General features: G+C 49.9%; 1 protein-coding gene across 2 annotated transcripts in view; it reads left to right on the top strand.

Moving 5' to 3' along the window:
- Nucleotides 1-1,839: 1,839 nt before the first annotated feature.
- Ptafr (platelet activating factor receptor) overlaps nt 1,840-6,315 on the top strand; it is a 17,524-nt gene continuing 13,048 nt past the window's right edge. The window contains exon 1 of one of the 2 annotated variants that reach the window (XM_021199482.2): nt 1,840-1,925. The gene's annotated coding sequence lies outside the window, so the exon portion shown is untranslated. Of the gene's footprint in view, nt 1,926-3,063; nt 3,161-6,315 lie in introns of those variants that run through there. The other variant, XM_029540243.1, reaches the window with a different exon arrangement.

A 6,315-nucleotide genomic window follows, 5' to 3' on the forward strand; every position in this document is an offset into this window, starting at 1 on the left:
CCTCTGCCTCTGCCTCTGCCTCTCTGCTTCTCTGCTTCTCTGCCTCTCTCTCTCTGCCTCTCTGCCTCTCTGCCTCTGCCACCTGAATGCTGGGATTAAAGGCATGAATCACCATGTCCAACTCTGTTCATTGTCTTATGTATTTTAGTGTGTGTGTGTGTGTGTGTGTGTGTGTGTGCATTTTTGTGCTCCATGGTACAAGTATGGAGGCCAGAGTAGACCCCCACCTCTTCTTTCCCCATGCATGTCCTAGGGATTAAAGTTAGGTCATTAGGCTATGCAGCAAGCACCTCTACGCTCTGAGCCATATAGCCAACATTCAGTCACTTTAGTTTTTGAGAGAGCATCTCTCACTGAACCTGAAGTTTGTGATTTGGCTAGACTGGCTGGCCAGCAAGCCCTAGGGAGCCTCCAGACTCTGTTTCTCCATTGCTAGGATTATAGGCATGCTCGACCACCTCTGACTCCCCCAACCTGGCCCCTGATTGAACTTAGGTAAGTCATAGACAAATGAGCCATCTCCCTATTTTCCTCCTCCTCTTCTCTCTCTTCTTCTATAGCATTTCATGTAGCCCAGGCTACCTTTGAATTCAGTGTGTAGCCACGAATGACTTTGAACTCCTGATCTCTACCTTCTAAGGGTTGGGATTATACATGTGAGCCATACACCCGGTTGGTTTAGTTCTTTGGAGCTGAATCTCATGTTAATGATGCTCTGACCTGTAAGGGACCATTTTAGCGTTGATAAGGAACATTGGTGGCATCTGTCCAGCAGCGAGGGGCTAGCCTAGGCTACTCAGGAACTGAGGCTATGGCACTGGGTGGGGAGTCAGAGGCCCCGCCCTCTTGGCTCTGTTTTGCTGTGCCTCACCATAAGACAGACGTTCTTCTTTTCCGGGCTTCGATTTCCATTGATGTGTAGGAGGGGGCGTTGGGTCAGCTGATACCTGAGGGGCTGGTATCCATAGACAGCGCCTATCATGGGGCCTGGCTCAACTCCTGAGTGCTAAGCAGAAGGAAACCAAAGCAAGGGCTTTGGTGTAGCTCTCTCTCATTTGCGTACACGGAAGTCCTCACCTGACCCATGCTCTCACACAGAACTCACTTGCCTTTGACCCCCGCTGCCCACACCTCTTCACCTTCTCTTCCTCCCGGGAACCCACTTGCAGCTGAACTCTAGCTCAGGGACTTGAGAAATTTCCTCCTTCCTCCAGCCCTGCGGCTCTGGGCTCCCAGGGGTTTCTTGGGCACAGTTCTTCTTGGTCATCAGGGATTCCCTGCCCAGTCTTAATGACCGAAGCCAGACTTCCAGCTCCCTCTCCCCATCCCTCTCCTCATCTAGTGGCTTCTCCCTCCCTCTCTCTCTTCCCTACATAGGCGCTGGTACGTTCGCGCCAGCTCTCGGGCAGTGCAGGCTGCTCTCTTTGTCGTTCATCCTTTCCCTTGTCCCTCCCTGAGTCTCTTCTCTGTATCTCTCATTCCTCCCATGCGCTCCTGTTCGTTCTCCCTCCCTCTCCCCTCCTCTCCCACTCCCTTTCCCTCTCCTTGTGCTAACTGCTTGTTGCTGGTTTTGGTTCTCTCTGTGTGTCTCTCTCTGTGTCTCTGTGTCTCTGTGTCTCCCCCTCTCCTCCTCCACCCCGCCCCTTTCCACACCCCCTGGCTGCTGACACACACACACTCTCTCTCTCTGTCTGTCCTTTGCTTGCTCTGCAGGAAACCTCTGCAGTCTGGCTGGCTCAGTCTGTGTGGAGGTTCCTGTGGCATCTGGTGGAGGGGCCCTGGGTGACTGTGTTTCCTCCCAGGGGTGACTTGGCAGTGCTGTGATCTGTTTCCTCACTTCTGCAATTGCCAGGCCACAACACAGAGGCTCGAGCTGAGGCTTGGACCTGGAGGGACGCGCAGAACCTACGCCTGAGCTCCTCTAGGTAAGGAAGGTCCCAGCCCTGGCTGGGCAAGGGAGAACCCTACAGAGGTCTCCTCGGGAGGCCAGAGTCATGCCTCCAGGTCATACTAAGGTAGATGGGTGGCTGGATTTTAAAGGAACATTCTGGTATCTTTCTCAGGCCAAGTTTAATACTCAAAAAGAGCTTTATGGCTGTGCGGACAGGCCAAAGCCAGGGCTATACACATGCTTGGCCACTAGTCCTCATTTTACTTTTTATATGCTTATTGTGTGTATATGCATGTGTCACGGTGCACATGTGTGGGTCAGAGGGCAGCTTGTGGGGGCTCTCTTCCGTGTGGAGCCTGGAGATGGGCTTCACCTCTCCAGCTTAGCAGCAGATGCCTCTACCCACTGAGCTACCTCACCAAGCCTGACTTTTCTTTTACATCAAGGTTTCTTACACACTGCCGAGGCTGGCTCTGAACTCACTTGTAGCACAGGCAAGCCTTGGATTATTTTTGTGTATGCAAGTATGAATGTTCACAACGTGCATGCCTGGCGCCTTGGGGTTCGGAAAAGGGGGTCAGATCCCTGGAACTGGAGTTGATGATTGTGAGCCACCGTGTGGATGCTGGGAACAAAATCTGGGTCCTTTCCAAGAGCGTCCAGGGCTCTTAATCCCTGTGCCACCTCTCCATCCCCTAGTCTTGGTCCTTAACTCTCTCTCAGCCTTCTGACCTGTGATCAGGTGCTGGAACACTCCAGGGAACCTCTCTTTTCTGAGAGTGAGCTGGAACCATCGCAGCCTTAACTCCTGGGAGGCAGTGGTGAGGACAGGAGGCAGCTGCTTAGAGGTCTGTGAGCAGACCTCCATTTGCTTTTACTAGCTGTGTGACTCTGACGAAGTTATACACCTTCTCTGTGCATAATCAATATCATCTCCCCAGCAGACTTTCCCCGGGAGGGAGGGTGAGCTAAAGTGTCTGGGATGGAGCTGGGTCCCCGGAACCACACCCACTGCTGCATTTCACCAGAGGATGGTGATGATCACTGGGTGGCTGGTACAAAGGTCCACAAAAGGTTGCCACGTTAAATCTCAGGTGTTGGGGACAAAGGCCAGTGTGGTACTACTGGCTGTCTCTCCCTCACAGGAAGTCTTGGGGTGAGTCTGACAAACCAGAGCTGCTGGCGGAGGACTTGAGGGATACTGAGGGACAAAGGACGCGTAGCTCTCTCATTTGCGGCTTGACAGAGCACCAGAACATGCTCCAGATGGTCAGTGAGCAAAAGTATGCTGGGGTGGGGGATGGTGGCTGCCAGAGAAGAGGGAATCCCTTCCCCTGTGTACCCGGCCAGAGAGAAAAGGGGATGACTGGCCTTCCATGCCTTCCATTTTGCTTATAATCTGCGGTGACCTTGGGCCATTGAGTAGTCTTGATTTTCTTCTTTGTGGTTTAAAATTCTGACCTTGTAGGTTTGTGAAAGGATGAACTAAGAAGGTGGAGGACGTGCTTCGCTGAGCCTAAAACAGTAAGAACAGGAGTGTCACCGTCCATGCTGACACCCTAGATTTTATTGCAAACGTCTTAAAGAGGAGCAATTGTTTGTTGGCTCTTCCCCTAGTTAGCAGGGTTTGGCATAAAACGTGCACAGGAATGTGCATTGAGTTGGGAATGGTGGGCACATCTGTGATCCCAGCACTCGAGAGGCAGAGGCAGTAAGATCAGGAGTTCAAGGTCAGCTTTAGCTACCTAGCAAGTTGAAGGCCAGCCTGGGCTACATGAGACCTCCACAACACCTCCCAGATATGTACTGAGTAGATGAAAAGATAGTATCATCAAAACTGTACTTGTTTGGGGTAGACAGTGAGCCACAGGTCAGCTCTGCCCTCACCCTAATCACCTTAGGTCATTCCATCCTGTCAGTGAAGGTTTGGGCAAGGGATTCACAGTCCCTGGCAGTGCTGACCAAATGTGCCTCATGGGCAAGCCTTCCTCCTGATTGCTGAGATATGATGAGCCTCTGGCATGGCATCAGTTTCATCTTTTTAAAAAAAGTATCTATTGATGTATATCTATCTATGAATCTATGCATCTATCTATGTACCTATGTATCCGTGCATGTATATATGTATGTATGTATGTATGTATGTATGTATGTATGTATGTATGTATCTATCTATCTATCTATCTATCTATCTATCTATCTATCTATCTATCTAACTATATCTATGCATCTATCTATGTATCTATCTATAGATCTATGTACCTATCATCTATCTATAGCTCTCTATCTACCTGTCTATCTATCTTATCTATTTATCTGTCTTACAGTCTCCCTTCCCTCTACTCCTCCCAGTTCTTCCCCATCTGTTCGTCCTTTTACTGGGAATCAGAGACATCCCCACTCTTGGCATGCAGACAGGTCTTATTGCAGGCCATTGACCCCCTCCTTTTCCATTCAGGTCCCTTCAGTGGGTGGAGGTTTGGGCTCAGGATAGGATGAGAGCTGAGCTAGAGTCCAGGAGCACAGCAGGGTGGGCTTCAGGGACAGGCGTCTACACTGAGTGTGGAATCAGTTCCCTAGATCAGAGGCTAGCCCCCAGCACAGCCGCTCTGAGCAGCCACTTAGAATGGTGATGAGAGGGGAAGACGCTTCCGTGTGTACTTGTGTGGGGATGGGAGTGGGTGTTCAGCTCTACAGGAGTGGGACCTTCCACCAGCTTTGCAGAACACTTGAGCTGGTTGGGCCAGAAAATACGTCAGTCACTCGTGCAAAGCCCTTTCCAGTTCATTAAGTCCATTCCATTTTACCAAGAGTGTTACCCTATTCCATGCCTTCTTCCACATCCTGGGCTCTCACTTCCCTTTCACAACCCTGCTTTGAGGCTGGCAGGGCACCCCAGTTTTTAGATTGAAAACTCTGGGTCTCTGAATTGAGGAGAGATTCTCTTAGGGTAGTGGATGACACCACTTGAGAACGGAGTCCTGCTCCCATGACTCCAGTGACCATGCTTTCCCTCCCGCCAATCTGGAGGCTTCTTCTCAAAGATACAGTTGGTGCAGTGCAGGGCAGATTTGCCACTTATTAGCAGGAGGAACACTGTCAGGTCTCTGGAAAGGGAGCTAGCTCCCTCGGTCATTGAAACGACTGTTACCACTCTGAACCTTGAAAGTACTGGCAGCTTCTTGTCCTGCCTATCTCATAGTGCTTACTGAGATGGAAATCCCGATGACCAGGGAGATCAGACAGCTGGTCTGGACGCCATGTTGACACTCTAGACAACCTCAGAATCTTTGTGATGACAAAAGTCTGTCAGTTGCCATGACAGAGCTAGACCATGCCCAAAACAGAGAAGAGGAAGAGAAAAAAGGACACCCGGGTTCCTGGAAATCTCCTTCCTGGAAGGGTTCATGTCCACAGATGCGTACCCCTCCCCCCCAATATCTCAGCCCCAGTAAAAACCCAGGTCCTAAGCCTGCTGGGAGAGATGGTCTGGACCATTACACAAACATCCTTTCAGCTCCTAGAGCAAACTGGTAATTTGTGAACGGTGTTGCATGGGGGAAAAACTCTGTAGATTCAGTAACAATACTCCATAGGAAGATTTTGATTTTATTTAGTTATATTTATAATTTTATTTTATTTTATTGAGATAGTATCTTGTGCAATCCAGGTTGGCCTCCAACTATGTAGATCTGGCTGAGACTTGAATTCTTTTTTTTTTTGAGACAGGGTTTCTCTGTGTAGCCCTGGCTGTCCTGGAACTCACTTTGTAGACTAGGCTGGCCTCAAACTCAGAAATCCACCTGCCTCTGCCTCCCAAGTGCTGGGATCAAAGGCGTGCGCCACCACGCCCGGCCTGAGACTTGAATTCTTGATCCTCCTACCTAAATGCTGGGATTATAGGCTTGTATCAATATATCTGGCCATAGAAAGGCTTTTTTTTTTTTTAATTGGTTGTTTTGGTTTTTTTTGGTTTTCTCTGTATAAACCTCACTGTCCCAGAACTTGCTCTGTAGACCAGGTTGGCCTGGAATTCAGAGATCCACCTGCTTCTGCCTCCGAAGTGGGAGTGCTTAAAGGTGTGTGCCACCATCACCCACCTTCCTAGAAAGGGTTTCATTCTCATCATTTGGCATAGGAAGAAAGGAAATTTAGGCTGAGGCAGGGGGATTGTTGTGAGTTTGAGATATAAAGGAGATATAAAGGGAGACCCTGTCCCAGTGAATACATAAATAAACAAATAGAAAAAGGGGGAGGGTGAGCAGGGGCTCAGTCAAGCCAAGCATTCATCTTGCATGCATGAGGACCTGAGCCAGTCATGGGGCCCAAACCTGTAGTCCTAGTGCTGGGTGCTGGGGCCCAAACCTGTAGTCCTAGTGCTGGGTGCTGGGGCCCAAACCTGTAGTCCTAGTGCTGGGTGCTGG

Source organism: Mus pahari, chromosome 6, assembly GCF_900095145.1.
Source record: "Mus pahari chromosome 6, PAHARI_EIJ_v1.1, whole genome shotgun sequence".
In the NCBI taxonomy this organism is placed as follows: Eukaryota; Metazoa; Chordata; class Mammalia; order Rodentia; family Muridae; genus Mus; species Mus pahari.